This window comes from Canis lupus, chromosome 6, assembly GCF_003254725.2.
Source record: "Canis lupus dingo isolate Sandy chromosome 6, ASM325472v2, whole genome shotgun sequence".
Taxonomy (NCBI): domain Eukaryota; kingdom Metazoa; phylum Chordata; class Mammalia; order Carnivora; family Canidae; genus Canis; species Canis lupus.
In genome coordinates, this window is record NC_064248.1 from 40,470,579 (window position 1) to 40,488,697 (window position 18,119).

The window sequence follows — 18,119 nt, forward strand, 5'->3', positions numbered from 1 at the left end:
AACAGTACAAGAGGGCTCCTCTTTCTCAACCTGGAGTACTTCTGAGTGGATAGTGTAACCTTGTACAGTTCACAGTAAATTGGAATGGATCATCATCCTATGCCAGGACTCACGAAGCATTGCACCAAGCATGGGACATAACGATTTAAATGATGTAACATGAGAGTCAACAACCTGAACATGAAGAAAATTGATGGCTTCTGATATTCAATAATTTCTCATTTGAAACTTGAGATGGGCTGTTAAGGCAAATTATTGAACAAAATCTGGGGAAACTATGCATTTTCTAGAAACCTAGTAAATACAGTTTTCCATCTGACAATATGTTATACAAGATTACTGGCTTGCTGTGGTGAACTTGAGACTAACTCGTTTTGCCAATCAAGAAATAGTTATTGTCTAATTCTGCAAAGAAATGAAAAACTAATATTTATGAGACTGGATATTTTTCCTGGTCTAGTGGGTGAAAGAAGTTAAACTAGTATTCTCTTCACTTCGAACAAAGCATCCCACAATAATCTTCAACTCTGCCCTAATCTTGGTGAATATGCCCCCCCTGCCCCATCTGGCTAGGTTTGAACTGAGAAGAAGAAAGTAAGTTTCTAATCTCATGTGTAGATGTGTCTTCAAAGTTTTCATGGGCTGCCACTAGTGGTGTTCTGTTGTTAAGTGTGTAGGCTGTGATGCTCCAGAGCCTCCTAAGTCCATACTTTTCAGCACATTCTGTGAAGGCAAAGCTGATGGGATTGGTGAGGACTGTAGAGATATACCCAGGTTTTCTGAGTGTACTAATGGCAACACTATGGCCAGAAGATGTCCAGATGGCCTTGTATTTGACCAAAGCCACTCATGCTGTAACAGGCCTTGAACAGAAGAATGAGGCTGAGGGGTACCTGGCTGGCTCAGTTGGAAGAGTATGCGACTCTTGATCTTGGGGTAGTGAGTTTGAACCCCATATTTGATGTAGTGATTGCTTAAATAAATAAAAACTTAAAAAAAGAGGGGTGGTAGGGGATGAAGCCTTTCTAGAGTTTATTTCAATTCAATAAATACATGAAACATGATGTTGTTTTGCTAATCATTTCTATTATTCTCTTTCTTTTATCATTACCATTTAGAAAGTCATTTTCATGTTGGATACTCCATGAAGAGAATTAAACAGACATGATCCCATTTGTTTTATAGATTTGCACCCTAAAAGAGAATGTGCTCATAGCTAGAAAATACATTTTATTTTATTTTTGTTAAGATTGTATTTATTTATTTGAGAGAGAGAGAGCATGAGTAGGGGGGAGGGGTAGAAGGAGAAGCATACTCCCACTTGCTAAACAGGAAGCCTTATGTGGGATTTGATCTCAGGACCTTGCGATCATGACATGAGCTGAAGGCAGACACTCAACTGACTGAGCCACTCAGGTGCCCTAGAAAATACATTTTAAACAAATAAATTGACAACCCATTTACCTCAAGCCAAAAATAACTTTATCTTTATTTTACTCTATTTCTCAAACTGAACTCATTTTCTGCTGAATCAGTTCTCCCTCAAAACTTCTCAATGAACTCTTCTTCTCCCAGTCACTCATGACTGCTAGCTGATTGATTATATTCTCCACCTTTGCAGGAGGCCTTCCTGGACCCAACTTGACCATTTACAGAGATTAGGTAACTGACTTACTCTCAACCATTTTAATATTGGCTCTAGTCATTAACACTTTAATTTCCTCAATATTATTTCATAAATACTATCCTATGGCTTTTGCACACTCTCCAACTTCTCACTAGAGAACCAGGTAACAATAGAAAAATCTGTACATGTACAGAGAATGCAATGAGCATTCTTTAAGTTACTTTATCCTCATATAAAGAGCCAGTATAGTGAGCTCCACTGCCTTCATCTCCAGGATTGTTGGAAACCCATTTCTCTTGCTACATCATGAATTCACATTAATTTGCCAGTCTTGAAAACTAGTTTCTGGAGTCTTTGTAAGATGAAAGATCTTTATTCTGAGTCTCCAAGAATAACTTTAAAAATTAACTCTTCCCATTATCTCACTAAATCCAGAGATCCTCTAGCCATGCATCTTAATAGTCATACTAGCTATTGGGCACTCTTTTTTTTCTGTATAACTAACTGTACACAACTTTACATGTTAACACAGTTAATTTCCACAATAACCTTATACAAAAGGTATTACTGTCTACATTTTATAAATGAAACTGAAGGTTGGAGAGATTAAGCCACTTGGCCAAGATCAAGTCTCTAGTACATGACAGAGAAGGTGTTCAAACAACTCTTTGATTTCATCTCTGTGACAAGGATTCACCTTTTCTATTTAGGGTTGGGCAGTACCCATGATTCCTGATTTCCAGGGTATTGCTTCTCTACTATTCTCATAAAGAACTTATTCCAGCTTTACCTAAATATGGAATGGTTGTGTTGTTTTCTTTCCACAGATTACCACTGATACACAGGTGATTCAAATCATAAGCAAACACTAGGAGGCGTTCTATCAAGTACAACTTGTTTTTAGCCACTCTGCACCGAGCAAAATGACTAGAAGGAAGAACTCACCACAAAAGAAAGAATCAGAAACAGTATACTCTCCCATAGAGTTAAGAATTTGGATTAAAATTCAATGTCAGAAAGCCAATTCAGAAGCACTATTATAAAGCTACTGGTGGCTCTAGAAAAAAGCATAAAGGATTCAAGAGACTTCATGACTGCAGAATTTAGACCTAATCAGGCCAAAATTAAAAATCAATTAAATGAGATGCAATCCAAACTGGAGGTCCTAACAATGAGGGCTAACGAGGTAAAAGAATGAGTGACTGACATAGAAGACAAGTTGATGGCAAGGAAGGATGAGGAGGAAAAAGAGAAAAACAAAAGATCATGAGGAGAGATTAAGGGAAATAAATGACAGCCTCACAAAGAAAAATCTACATTTAATTGGGGTTCCCGAGGGCGCCGAAAGGGACAAAGGGACAGAGGACCAGAAAGTGTATCTGAACAAATCATAGCTGAGAACTTCCCTAACTTGAGAAGTGAAACAGGCATTCACATCAGGAGATAGAGAGATCCCACCTAAAATCAATAAAAACCCTTCAACACCCTGACATTTAATAGTGAAACTTGCAAATTCCAAAGATAAAGAGAAGATCCTTAAAGCAGCAAAAGACAAAAATCCCTAAACTTTATGGGGAGAAGTATTGGGTTAACAGCAGACCTCTCTCCACAGAGACCTGACAGGCCAGAAAGGGTTGGCAGGATATATTCAGGGTCCTAAATGAGAAGAACATGCAGCCAAGAATATTTTATCCAGGAAGACTCTCATTCACAATAGAAGGAGAGATAAATATAGTCAGGAACTGAAAGAATATGTGACCATCAAACCAGCTTTGCAAGAAATATTAAGGGGAACTCTGTAAAAGAAAGAGGAAATCCAAGGAAACAATCCACAAAACAGGGACTGAATAGGTATTATGATGACACTAAATTCATATCTTTCAATAGTAACTCTGAGCATGAATGGGCTTAAAGATCCCATCAAAAGGTGCAGGGTTTCAGACTGGATAAAAAAGCAAGACCCATCTATTTGCTGTCTACAAGAGACTCATTTTAGATGTAAGGACACCTGCAGCCTGAAAATAAAAGGTTGGAGAACCATTTACCATTCAAATGGTCCTCAAAAGAAAGCAGGGATAGCCATCCTCATATTAGATTAATTAAAGTTTATGCCAAAGACTGTAGTAAGAGATGAAGAGGGACACTATATCATACTTAAAGGATCTATCCAACAAGAGGACCTAACAATCATGAATATTTATGCCCCAAATGCGGGAGTTGCCAAGTATATCAATCAATTAATAACCAAAGTTAAGACATACTTAGATAATAATACTCTTATACTTGGAGACTTGAACACAGCGCTTTCTACAACTGAAAGATATTTTAAGCACAAAATCTCCCAAGAAACAAGGGCTTTAAATGATACACTGGACCAGATGGATTTCACAGATATCTACAGAACTTTACATCCAAACGCAATTGAATACACATTCTTCTCAAGTGCACATGGAACTTTCTCCAGAATAGACCACATGCTGGGTCACAAATCAGGTCTTAGCCTATACCAAAAGATTGGGATCATCCCATGCATATTTTCAGACTATAATGCTTTGAAACTAGAACTCAATCACAAAGAAGAAATTTGGAAGAAATTCAAACACGTGGAGGTTAAAGAGCATCCTGTTAAAAGATGAAAGGGTCAACCAAGAAATTAGAGAAGAATTAAAAAGATTCAAGGAAACTAATGAGAATGAAGATACAACTGTTCAAATCTTTGGGATACAGCAAAAGCAGTCCTGAGAGGGAAATACATCGCAATACAAGCATCCATCCAAAAGCTGGAAAGAACTCAAATACAAAAGCTAATCTTGCACCTAAAGGAGCTAGAGAAGGAACAGCAAATAAAACCTTCACCCAGCACCAGAAGAGAGTTAATAAAGATTCGAGCAGAACTCAATGAAATAGAAACCAGAACAACTGTGGAACAGATCAACAAAACCAGGAGTTGGTTTTTTGAAAGAATTAATAAGATAGGTAAATCATTAGCCAGCCTTATTAAAAACAAAAGAGAAAACACTCAAATTAATAAAAAAAAGGTTGAAAAAGGAGAGATCACCACCAATACACAAAGGAAATACAAACGATTTTTAAAACTTATTATGAACAGCGATATACCAATAAATTAGGTAATCTAGAAGAAATGGACGCATTTCTTTAAAACCACAAACTACCAAAACTGAAACAGGAAGAAATAGAAAACCTAAACAGGCAGATAATAAGGGAGAATATTGAAGCAGTCATCAAAAACCTCCCAAGACACAAAAGTCCAGGGCCAGATGGCTTCCCTGGGGAATTCTATCAAACGTTTATAGAAGAAACCATACCTATTCTACTAAAGCTGTTTGGAAATATAGAAAGAGATGGAATACTTCCAAACTTGTTCTATGTGGCCAGCATCACCTTAATTCAAAAACCAGACAAAGACCCCACCAAAAAGGAGAATTATAGACCGATATCCCTGATGAACATGGATGCAAAAATTCTCAACAAGATACTAGCCAATAGGATCCAACAGTACATTAAGAAAATTATTCACCATGACCAAGTGGGATTTATCCCTGGAATGCAAGGCTGGTTCAACACTCGTAAAGTAATCTTGTGATAGATCATACCTATCACAAAAACAAGAACCATATGATCCTCTTAAGAGATGCAGAGAAAGCATTTGACAAAATACAGCATCCATTCCTGATCAAAACTCTTCAAGTGTAGGTATAGAGGGAACATTCCTCAGCATCTTAAAAGCCATCTATGAAAAGCCCACAGCAAATATCATTCTCAATGGGGAAGCACTGGGAGCCCTTCCCCTAATATGAGGAACACGACAGGGATGTCCACTCTCAGCACTGCTATTCAACATAGTACTAGAAGTCCTAGCCTCAGCAATCAGACAACAAAAGAATAAAAGGCATTCAAATTGGCAAAGAAGAAGTCAAACTCTCCCTCTTTGCAGGTGACATGATACTGTACATAGAAACCCAAAAGACTCCAACCCAAGATTGCTAGAAGTCATCCAGCAATTTGGCAGTGTGGCAGGATACAAAATCAGTGCCCAGAAATCAGTGGCATTTCTACACACGAACAATGAGACTGAAGAAAGAGAAATTAAGGAGTCAATCCCATTTACAATTGCACCCAAAAGCATAAGATACCTAGGAATAAACCTAACCAAAGAGGTGAAGGATCTGTACCCTAAAAACTACAGAACACATCTGAAAGAAATTGAGGAAGACACAAAGAGATGGAAAAATATTCCATGCTCATGGATTGGAAGAATTAATATTGTGAAAATGTCAGTGCTACCCAGGGCAATTTTCACATTTAATGCAATCCTTATCAAAATACCGTGGACTTTTTTCAGAGAGTTGGAACAAATCATCTTAAGATTTATGTGGAATCAGAAAAGACTCCAAATATCAGGGGAATATTGAAAAAGAAAACCAGAGCCTGGGGCATCACAACGCTACATTTCAGGTTGTACTACAAAGCTGTGGTCATCAAGACAGTGTGGTACTGGCACAAAAACAGACACATAGATCAATGGAACAGAATAGAGAATCCAGAAATGGGCCCTCCACTCTATGGTCAACTAATATTCCACAAAGCAGAAAGACTATCCACTGGAAAAAGGACCATCTCTTCAATAAATGGTGCTGGGAAAATTGGACAGCCACATGCAGAAGAATGAAACTAGATCATTCTCTTAAACCACACACAAAGATAAACTCGAAATGGATGAAAGATCTAAATGTGAGATAAGAATCCATCCAAATCCTAGAGGAGAACACGGGCAACACCCTTTTTGAACTTGGCCACTGCAACTTCTTGCAAGATACATCTATGAAGGCAAGGGAAACAAAAGCAAAAATGAATTATTGGGACTTCATCAAGATCAAAAGTTTCTGCACAGCAAAAGAAACAGTCAACAAAACTAAAAGACAACCTACAGAATGGGAGAAGATATTTGCAAATGACATTTCAGATGAAGGGCTAGTATCCAAAATCTAAAAAGAACTGGGGGTTATTCTGTATGTTGGTAAATTGAACACCAATAAAAAAATAAAAAAAAATAAAAAAAAAAGAACTTATTAAACTCACCACCTAAGAAACAAACAATCCAATCATGAAATGGGCAAAAGACATGAACAGAAATTTCACAGAGGAAGACAGACATGGCTCACAAGCACATGAGAAAATGCTCTGCATCACTGGCCATCAGGGAAATACAAATCGGAACCACAATGAGATACCACCTCACACCAGTGAGAATGGTGAACATTAACAAGACAGGAAACAACAAATGTTGGAGAGGATGTGGAGAAAGGGAACCCTGTTGCACTGTTGGTGGGAATGTGAACTGGTGCAGCCACTCTTGAAAACTGTGTTAAGGTTCCTCAAAGAGTTAAAAATAGAGCTACCCTAGAACCCAGCAATTGCACTGCTGGGGATTTACCCCAAAGATACAGATGCAGTGAAACACTGGGACACCTGCACCCCAATGTTTTTTTTTAATTTTATTTATTTATGATAGTCACACACAGAGAGAGAGAGAGAGAGGCAGAGACACAGGCAGAGGGAGAAGCAGGCTCCATGCACCGGGAGCCTGACGTGGGATTCGATCCGGGGTCTCCAGGATCGCGCCCTGGGCCAAAGGCAGGCGCCAAACCACTGCGCCACCCATTGATCCCCCACCCCAATGTTTATAGCAGCAATGTCCACAATAGCCAAACTGTGGAAGGAGCTTCCGTGTCCATCGAAAGATGAATGGATAAAGAATATGTGGTTTATGTATACATTGGAATATTACTCAGCCATTAGAAACGACGAATACCCACCATTTGCTTCAACCTGGATGGAACTGGAGGGTATTATGCTGAGTGAAGTAAGTCAATCAGAGAAGGACAAACATTATATGGTCTCATTCATTTGGGGAATATAAAAAATAGTGAAAGGGAACAACGGAGAGATAATGAGTGGGAAATATCTATGAGGGTGACGGAACATGAGAGACTCCTAACTCTGGGAAACAAACAAGGGGTAGTGGAAGGGGAGGTCAGCGGGTGTTTGGGGTGACTGGGTGACAGGCGCTGAGGGGGGCACTTGATGGGATGAGCATTAGGTGTTATCGTATATATTGGCAAATTGAACTCGAATAAAAAAAAAGTGTCAGTCGCCCAACCGACTGTTCACTCAGTGGCTCTGATCTGTCTTTATTTTAAGATGTGACATTTTGTTAATAGTATTTTTTGTATTAATTTTTACTTTTAAAAATTATATTAAATGTTGTTTCTCTTGCAAATAAATAAATAAATAAATAAAAGTTTTGCCAAAAGCCACCAGAACCGGACACCCCATCAACATTTAAGAAACAATTAAAAATTCCGGAACATAGGAAAAAGCTTCCCAATTCATTTACATTTCACTCAAACCTGATAAAGATAAAGAGTCAGCAAATATTTGTTGACTATCTATTATATCCCTGGTAATTCTGGGTCCTGAGGATCAGGGAGGGGCAAATAAAATACCTAAATTTTTTCTTCTTTGTGGCTCTCATAATCCCTCAGAAATAAATCATGTTCCTGGGTGGGAAAATTCAACATTGTCAATTTTCACAGATCAATATCTTAATGTTCTAATTTAAAATCTCAAAGGGTATATGTGTGTTTATTTGATAAATTGATTATAAGTTTCATCAAGAAAAATACATCAATGAAAGCGATCAAGAAAATATTTCTTAAAAAAAGAAAAGTAATAAAGACATCTCCATGAGATATCAAAAATGTTATATAAAGGATTTTTGTATTAGTGAGAAATAATAGGAAGTTCAGAAATACTTTTGTATTTATTGAAATTTATTTGATATTTTTCCTTTCAAGCTACTGGTTTCCCTTAAATGGTGCACTATTTTGCTTTTTCCCATATATCAGTGGGTATGCATGATTCAGTACCTGTACAGTCAGAGTTTTGGGGTCTTCAGGTAGTGATGGAAGTAGGAGGTAGATGGTAAGCTGAATGTTTCACTCTCAGGAGATCAGAAAGATTTTCAGACCAATTTTCAGGATACTCTAAAATGGAAAGAAAAATAAAGGTTTTCTCTTGAGGGAATCAAACAGTGGCAAGTAGTAAGGTATGAGAATTTGGGGGATCCTCGAGATTAATTTTTATATAATTGTTGTAAAACTCTCTTAATTTTCCAGAGAGATCTTGAGCTGGGTTACTTGCCCTTCTGTATGCCAATGCATCTCTTTACCTATCAAAGGAGAATGAATGTTGGGGAGTAATTTAGATAATGGAGGCTCTATAGATATGATGTATAGGCAGGTGACTCCTAACCTGAGTTGTAAGTATGTACACAGTGGATGGTAAAGCATCTGGGTGGAGTCAAGTCAGCAAACTGAGGAAGTGAAGCTAATCAGGACCTCTACCAACAAGATGGGTCTGAGGCAGGAATCAGGTCCAGAAAAAGGAAAACAGTAAAACTGGATTTATTGAGCACTCTCCATGTGCCAGGCACATGTCCCTGGAAAGCACTGGGTATGTTGACAAAATGTGGAAACTCTACTAAAAAAAAGTTTAGTTGAGTGGATCGGATGCTAGGGAGGCTGTGTAGGCAAGCAACCCAATTTGGGCTGTTGCCCCTGCTGAGTAATTCTATGGTACTCGGCAACATTTCGATTTCCCCCACTAGTCTCTGAGTTCCTGAAGAGTAGGGATGGTGTCTCAATTTTTGAATCCCAGTATTTAACATAATACCCTCACACAGTGGGCATTCAAAAACTGCATGTCAGTGTGGACACCAGCTTCCAAAATGGCCTTCAGTGATTCTTGCCTGCTGGTTCTTTCCCATACTAAGACTAGCTTATCTAAGTACTAGAATACTGTGGATATATTGCTCCTCTTGGGATCATGCTCTTCCTTGGATCACTTACCCTGGGAGAAATAGCTGCCACTCTAGGAGCCCTAAAGAGAGGTCCACAGAGAGATACTGAGACCTCCTGCCAACAGCCAGCACCAGCTTGCCAGCCGTGTGAGTGAATCAACTTCAAAATGGCTCCTCTGGATTTAGTCAAGCCTTCAATGACTATTCCAGCCAATATCTTGACTGCAACCTGAAGTTCTTATGACAGAATCCAATCCAGAACCACTCAGCCAAGCTGCTCCTGAATTACAGAAACCATATGAAATAATAAATATTTCTTATTGTTTTAATAGCTACGTTTTAGGATAAAACCAACTAACTTTTATCAAGCACCTACTCTGTGTCAAATTCTAGGGATCCAAAGATAAATTTTGCTCTGGGCATATGAGTCACCTTCTTCCAGAGAAGGCTAAAAGGAAGTGAGATGCACTGAGCCAAATTCTTGGCTCAGCCTAAGGATCTGCTTTCAGGCCAAACTGGCAGCGGTCCCTACACCTGTGTCCACTCTTATCTGCCTGGCTGGCTTAATTCCAGTTCTAAGGGAGCACAGCTGTTGGCAGTGGCAAATATATGGCTCGGGGTCATCAAGGTGTGAAAAAAAAAAAAAAAGCACTGACACCTGCATCAAGGTGAGGAAAAATAAGCCTTGACACCTGGGTAGTACTGACCACCCTCTTCACCAACATACTTCGCCCTCCCCTGATCTGTTTTTCATAGAGAGTCAGACTCTACCAAAATTAGGTCACGATGTTCCTTACACCTATTGCCACTACCCCTTCCAGAATGAGGAGAAGGGGGCATAGGTACAAGGTCCACATTTCTCTGGTAGTAATTGCCCTCTCCTTATCCTTGCTCTGGGATGTAATAAGAGAAGGCATTTAGCAGCTGCAGCATCCTATGGCTGCCCTGTCTTTCCCCTCCAGAGCTGTGGCAATAAAAGCAGAAGGGGACCCGGGAAGAAGTTGAGCAGGGCTAACTGTGCTCTTTCATGAACTGGATTCCTCCCAGGACCTTTGCTACTGGCCTTGAGTGTAGGGCCCAGTCCTGCAGAAGGAAAACTACATTCTTCAATTAAATGCTCCGGTATCTCAACTCAGCTCCTTGTATGCTTTTTCTGGTGCTGGCTTGGTACCATGATTTCCAGCACAGTGCTCTTCATTCTCTCTGTGGGTTTCCACATCCCTAAGGGAACTTGGCCTCAGTGCTGAGTTAATGCTTTCAATTATAAGCAGTTGTGTCAGATTAGCCAGGTCTTCTGCTGAAGGGGTTCTGCTGGCTTTCTCTCCACAGTGGGGGTTGGTGCTTGTTCTCATGAATCTGGGATGGGTGGAGATATGAACATGAAAGCCTTGAGGACCTGTGGTCATAAGATGGCAGCTATGCTGCTCCCACAGTGATAAAGAGGTCTTCTCTTCTACAGGGCTGGGCCAGGAAGCTGACTGTGACCAAGGTTGGTGTGGAGGCATAATGGGAAGATGCCGCTCTGGGTCTCCTACTCTTTTCACCCTTCTTCCTTCCCACAGGTGGGGAGGGGAGCTCCCCGGAAATGGGGTGGTAGGCATCTGTTTCCATGAGGCTACTACATGGAGTCTCTCCCACCACATGCCCTGGGCTCTGGGCAGAGGAACTAGAAGTCTAGCCTTCAGACTGATATAATGGAGCCCTAGGAAAGTCCCCAATATATCCAAAGGCCTTGAGCCTTCAAAACTCTGGAAGTCTCCTGGGTGGCAGGAGGTCCCAATATTGGAGCCTGTCTGGTGACTTCCTGTTTTTGTATTTCTTTTTTTCTTTCTTTTCTTTTTGCAGGTGTGGCTGTTCTGCTGCAAGGACATGTGAGTCAAGAATAACACCACCTCCCTCTTCCTGAAACTCACTCATTTTCCTCTCCTTTCTTCCAATTCTGCACTCCCTTCTTCCATAATGAAGTCAGGACTAGAACCGCAAGCCACCAGCCACTTTGCTGGATTCCAGAATGTCAAAACTGAGAGACAACAGAGCTCATCAAATCCAAAATGCCTCACTTGATAGATGAGAAAACTAAAGCAAAGAGAGGGGAAGTGACTTGTCCTTCATTACTCAGCATCAGGATTTATCCATATGTTCTGATGCCAACATCAGTGCAGTCTCAATTACTAGCAGCCTATATTGGTCTTTGTGTTGTCTTTTCACCTCTCAAACTTCACCCACTTTGTGGTACCTAGGCATTGGGCTATGGGTGTGAGACAAGACTAAGGTCCAGACTGGGGGACTCAGAAGAGGAGAGTAAGGACAGCATGAGCTTTGGAGTGAGACTGTCTGGAAACAGTACATGCACAATAAAGATTTGGGGAAAGAATGGATTATTGAACTGGTAATAATCTTAATCTTTCAGTTTTGAGAAATTTTTCTGAGGCTCATCTAAAAATGAGGACAATATTTCTCTCATAGGACCATTGCAGGAATTAACATTTAAGCAAAACAATGTGTATAAATCCTCTAAACAAAGCACCAATCCCATCATATGCCTCTACAAAAGGTAGCTGTTTTACTGATAATGAACTTGAACAGCATGTGAAGTATTCATACAAGGAGTGCTATTATCCTGGTTACTTGCTTCTGTGATGACAATTTTATTTTATGTGTTGGTACTAATTGATTTTTAAAGCTTTCTGAGTCATAAAAGGTGCTCAGATTCTGCTGAAAAAAGTATCATGAATGTTTAATAAGTTCTCCCACAGGCATAGGAAAGGAGCATAGCAGTATCTACTGGGGACCAGGCTAACTTGAAGGTAGCCCTTCCCCCTTGCAGAAGTCATCAGTAAGCGAGACCAACAGTGGAGCTTTACACTACAGTGACAGATGCTTTCTCCTTACAGACCCAGCCTATAGGCCAGTGTCTTACTTTAACAATGGGCCCTTGTATCAACAGAACCAACCAAGTTCTTCCCCACAGATGCAGGCTCACATCTGTACACATACCTAGTATGTGCCCTCACTGGCATAAATGACAAGACTGTTCCCTAGGAATGGAATAATGTTAATGTCCTGTATCCTGAGTTCTGAGCCTGGAAAGAACAGCCTGTGGAATTGAATCCACAGTGAGTGGGAGAGGAGGAATAATAGAGAGCCCAAGTTCAGTCTGTAATTCATTCTCAAATATCATAAGATTCTGGCAGACAAAACCCTTTGCAGATAGTTTCTTCCTGAAAAGGAGACATAGTGTCTGACACACATGGTAAACTATGGTGTAAACACTACATTAGCAGATGGGGGAGGGGTACTTGCCACGTGGGATTTTATTTTTATTTTTATTTTTTTAAAGATTTTATTTATTTATTCATGAGAGACACAGAGAGAGAGGCAGAGACACAGGCAGGGGGAGAAGCAGGTTCCATGCAGGGAGTCCGATGTGGGACTCGATCCTCCTACCGGGATCACGCCCTGAGCCTAAGGCAGATGCTCAACCCAGGCATCCCGCCATATGGAACTTTAAAGGTCATACTTAGGCCCTGCCCATTTTGAGTCAAGAATGAGGAGAGAATGGTTACTTTCCACAATGTCTGCATCCTGCAGGCTCACAAAAATCTCACTTGAATGTTCCCCTTTGTTTTTTTCTGCATCAAAGGAGATCTAGTTGACTTGCTGGCCATTGGTAGCTGGAACTTTGGCCCTTGGAAATAAGAGTCTTTCCACGGCTAGGGCATGAGGGTGAAGGCAAGAGAAAGAGTCCTTCAGGCTGGGTGGAAAATAATGGTGCCAGAGGAGACCTGGAAATGGATATTGCAGAGGGGAAAGAAGCTGGTGTCTCAGAGAAACTGACATCTGCTGGTGGGAAGGGCTGGTGGCGGCAGCAGATGTAGAGAAATAGCAACAGAAAATGGAGAGTGGGCCGTCAAAACACTCAAAGGATCATAGAAAACAAGGAATAGGGGAGAAGGGGCTTGGTGATGGAGAAGCACCCAGGCCGATAAGAATGCAGAGCCCTAGGCTTGTCTTCTGGGAAACAATCAGAAAGGATTGGGGGTCTCACAGGCATTTAGGCTTGGAGTTGGACAAAGAGGATTATAAGATTAGATCTGACTTGCTTATAGAGTTGCCCGAGTCAGTGGTAAGTCACTATTTAATTATGAAAATGGTACATTTCCACAATTGTTTTTAAAATTAGATAGCACAAAGTAATTTGACATACAAAATAACTTACCCCTGTTTCTTTCTTCTTCTCTTCCCAGGTTCTCCAGAGATAACCATCCTGGAAGTGCAGTGTTAGAATGAATTGCAGTGACTGCTTTTCTTCTTGTTCTAACAGCTAAGTAAACTTTCTGGAAGTTACCTATCAGCTAGCAAGCTAATTCTCACCTATAGTATTTCATCCAAATTTTTTCTGCCTAAAGTATCCACTCCACCAATATATCTTTTCCTTATCTTGCCCACAAATCACTTAAATAAAAAATCTGGATATGTTAATCCCCCCAAACTCCAACATCTCCCCCTGCCCTTAAGATACCCAATTTGTGCTAGTTTACTTTCATTAAAAACAAAAACAAAAACAACTTCCTAACTATAAAATACCTGAACTAGGAAAAATAGATAAGGAGTTTGTGATCTAGTTTACAAAGGGTTCATCATAGGCTTAGTATAATCAGGAACAAACCTAGTGTTTATGCATATGTTAATAGGCTATAAAGATACTGACTGTGGCAGAGGAACTAAATATTCTAAGATATTAAAGCACCTCCAAGTAAAGGATTCATAATATATTTAATAGCACATTCCTTGGGGGTCAGAAGAGCTACATTAAATGTATTCACAGATTGAAAATTACATCTTAATTTTGGAAACAGTAAATATTTATTTATTTATTTATTTTATTATTATTTTTTAAATAATAAATTTTTTTTTAATGATGTTCAATTTGCCAACATACAGAATAACACCCAGTGCTCATCTCGTCAAGTGCATTTTTATTTTTTCTTTTTTTAAAATTTTTTTTTAATTTATGATAGTCACACACAGAGAGAGAGAGAGACAGAGAGAGACAGAGAGAGACAGAGACACAGGCAGAGGGAGAAGCAGGCTCCATGCACCGGGAGCCCGACGTGGGATTCGATTCCGGGTCTCCAGGATCGCGCCCTGGGCCAAAGGCAGGCGCTAAACCACTGCGCCACCCAGGGATCCCTCGTCAAGTGCATTTTTAAAGATTTATTTATTTATTCATGAGAAACACACACACACACGCACAGAGGCAGAGACATAGGCAGAGACATAGGCAGAGGGAGGCAGTGGGACTCGATCCCGAAGCCCCAGGATCATGTCCTGGGCTGAAGGCAGATGCTAAACCACTGAGCCACCTGGAAACAATAAATATAAAACAATGAACGTCTTAGGATCAAAGGCAGATAGTATCTGTACCACAGCCCCAATACAGAAAATGTACACATATCTTTGATCTTACAAATAGAAAAATACTATTCAATGGGTCCTGAAGAAAAAATAGTTTAAGTTAAAAACACTTATATGTTGAGTAAATTAATATTTCTTAGTTCATCTTAACTCTAAAAATCCAACAGGAGTTATTACAAAGTGCATAATAAAAACTGATTTCAGACATGGTGTGGGAAGATTTCAGGGGTCTGCTGATGTTAATATAGATCAACTCTCTGCCTAGATTAACCACCATCCACAGCTGTCAACCACAAAATGTTCTTCTGTTCTATTACTGACTTTCTTTGTGACCATGAATTTGATGGCATCGATTGAATATTCAATGCAATTTACTGTCTTGATTAAGGTGAGAATGGAGCACTCCTTCTGTGTCTTCTTGTAGAGAAGCTAGTGTCTTCATGGATTTTCTATAGCAGTTGCATTTCCTGGGGATAGCCAAGGGTGCTGCCTTCAGTACACTGGTTAAGGTACTTGGGACTGCAAGCAACAAAAACACTCTCTGGCTAGCTTAAGCCAAAAAGGAATTTATTGGAAGGGTATAAGTATGTAAGAATTCAAAAAAGTTTTATTGAATTGAGAGAGTGGAACAACTTGTATCTTTCATCAGTAAGTATTTATTGAATACCTTCTGTAATCCACGTACTATGCATCACTATGGAGATAGAGCAGTGAACAAGACAAACATGATTTCTGCTCTTGTGGGTCTTACAAGTGTAGTGGAGGATAGAGAACAAAAAAAATGATTAATAAATTTAATTTTTTGGTATTTTTTTATTGCAGTTCGATTTGCCAACGTAAGTATAACACCCAGTGCTCATCCCGACAAGGGCCCCCCTTAGTACCATCACCCAGTCACTCCATCCCCCCACCCACCTCCCCATCCACTACCCCTTGTTCTTTCCCAGACTTAGGAGTCTCTCATGGTTTGTCACCCTCACTGATATTTCCTGCTTATTTTCTCTCCTTTTCCCTTTAATCCCTTCACTATTTTTTATATTTCCCATATGAGTGAAACCATATAATGTTTGTCCCAAAGATACAGATGCAGCGAAAATCTGAGACATCTGCACCCCAATGTTCACAGCAGCAATGTCCACAATAGCCAAACTGTGGAAGGAGCTTTGGTGTCCATCGAAAGATGAATGGATAAAGAAGATGTGGTCTATATATACAATAGAATAGTACTCAGCCATTAGAAATGACAAATATCCACCATTTGCTTCAATGTGAATGGAACTGGAGGGTATTATGCTGAATGAAGTAAATCAGTTGGAGATGGACAAATTTTAAAAATTTTTAAAAAGAAAAAGAAATAGAGGGAGGAGGGGCAAGATGGCTGAAGAGTAGGGTCCCCAAATCACCTGTCTCCACCAAATTACCTAGATAACCTTCAAATCATCCTGAAAATCTACGAATTCGGCCTGAGATTTAAAGAGAGACCAGCTGGAACACTACAGTGAGAAGAGTTCGCGCTTCTATCAAGGTAGGAAGACGGGGGAAAAAAGAAATGAAGAAACAAAAGGCCTCCAAGGGGGAGGGGCCCCGCGAGGAGCCGGGCTGAGGCCGGGGCGAGTGTCCCCAGGACAGGAGAGCCCCGACCTGGAGAAGCAGGAGCTGCACCAACCTTCCCGGCGGAAAGGCCTCGCAGGGAGTTAGAGCACGACCCAGGAGGGCGGGGATGCCCTCAGGCTCCCTGGGACACTAACAGTCACCTGTGTGCCCAGGAGAGTGTGCCATACCCCACGGCCGAGCTCCCTAAAAGCCTGCAGCGCGCACGGCGGGACCCGGGAGCAGCTTAGAGGGGCTCAGGCGGTGGCTCCGCGGAGGGTGCTGCGCGGCCGGGAGCGCGAATCCAACAGCACAGGGCAGGGAGCACAGGGCGCCCGACACAGCCCGGGATCCGGCCTCCCCCCGGGAAAGGCAGAGGCCTGGAGGGCCCAGGACAGCAAGGACTCTCCTGCCCCAAGCTGAGCAGAGCAGCGGCCCCGCCCCCCGGAGCCTCCAGGCCCTGCAGATGGAGTGCTTCAGAGTTCCTGTGGGGGCTGAATCCAGGTTTACAGAGCTGGCCGCCGCAACCGTGGTTGTTCCTCCTGGGGCCTAACGGGGTAAACAACCCCCACTGAGCCCTGCACCAGGCAGGGGGCAGAGCAGCTCCCCCAAGTGCTAACACCTGAAAATCAGCACAACAGGCCCCTCCCCCAGAAGACCAGCTAGACAGACAAGTTCCAGGGGGAAGTCAAGGGTCTTAAAGTATACAGAATCAGAAGATACTCCCCCGTGGTTTTCTTTTTTTAATTTATTTTTTATTGGTGTTCAATTTACTAACATACAGAATAACCCCCAGTGCCCGTCACCCATTCACTCCCACCCCCCGCCCTCCTCCCCTTCCACCACCCCTAGTTCGTTTCCCAGAGTTAGCAGTCTTTATGTTCTGTCTCCCTTTCTGATATTTCCCACACATTTCTTCTCCCTTCCCTTATATTCCCTTTCACTATTATTTATATTCCCCAAATGAATGAGAACATATAATGTTTGTCCTTCTCCGACTGGCTTACTTCACTCAGCATAATACCCTCCAGTTCCATCCACGTTGAAGCAAATGGTGGGTATTTGTCGTTTCTAATAGCTGAGGAATATTCCATTGTATACATAAACCACATCTTCTTTATCCATTCATCTTTCGTTGGACACCGAGGCTCCTTCCACAGTTTGGCTATCGTGGCCATTGCTGCTATAAACATCGGGGTGCAGGTGTCCCGGCGTTTCATTGCATTTGTATCTTTGTTGCTTCCCCCACCCTTTTTTCCCTTTCATTCTTTTTCTTCTCTTTTTTCTTCCTTTTTTCTTTTTTCTTTTTCTTTTTTCTTTCCTTCTTTCTCTTTTTCTACTTTTCCCAATACAACTTGTTTTTGGCCATTCTGCACTGAGCAAAATGACTAGAAGGAAAACCTCACCTCAAAAGAAAGAATCAGAAACAGTCCTCTCTCCCACACAGTTACAAAATCTGGATTACAATTCAATGTCAGAAAGCCAATTCAGAAGCACTATCATACAGCTACTGGTGGCTCTAGAAAAAAGCATAAAGGACTCAAGAGACTTCATGACTGCAGAATTTAGATCCAATCAGGCAGAAATTAAAAATCAATTGAA

General features: G+C 41.0%; 1 long non-coding RNA gene across 1 annotated transcript; it reads right to left on the reverse strand.

Moving 5' to 3' along the window:
* Positions 1-1,278: 1,278 nt before the first annotated feature.
* LOC118354952 (uncharacterized) lies at positions 1,279-13,809 on the reverse strand. The gene is made up of 3 exons (XR_004816443.2): positions 13,729-13,809; positions 8,578-8,694; positions 1,279-1,421 (listed from the first exon to the last, which is right to left on the reverse strand). It is a non-coding gene; the product is annotated as an uncharacterized LOC118354952 (long non-coding RNA).
* Positions 13,810-18,119: the final 4,310 nt, after the last annotated feature.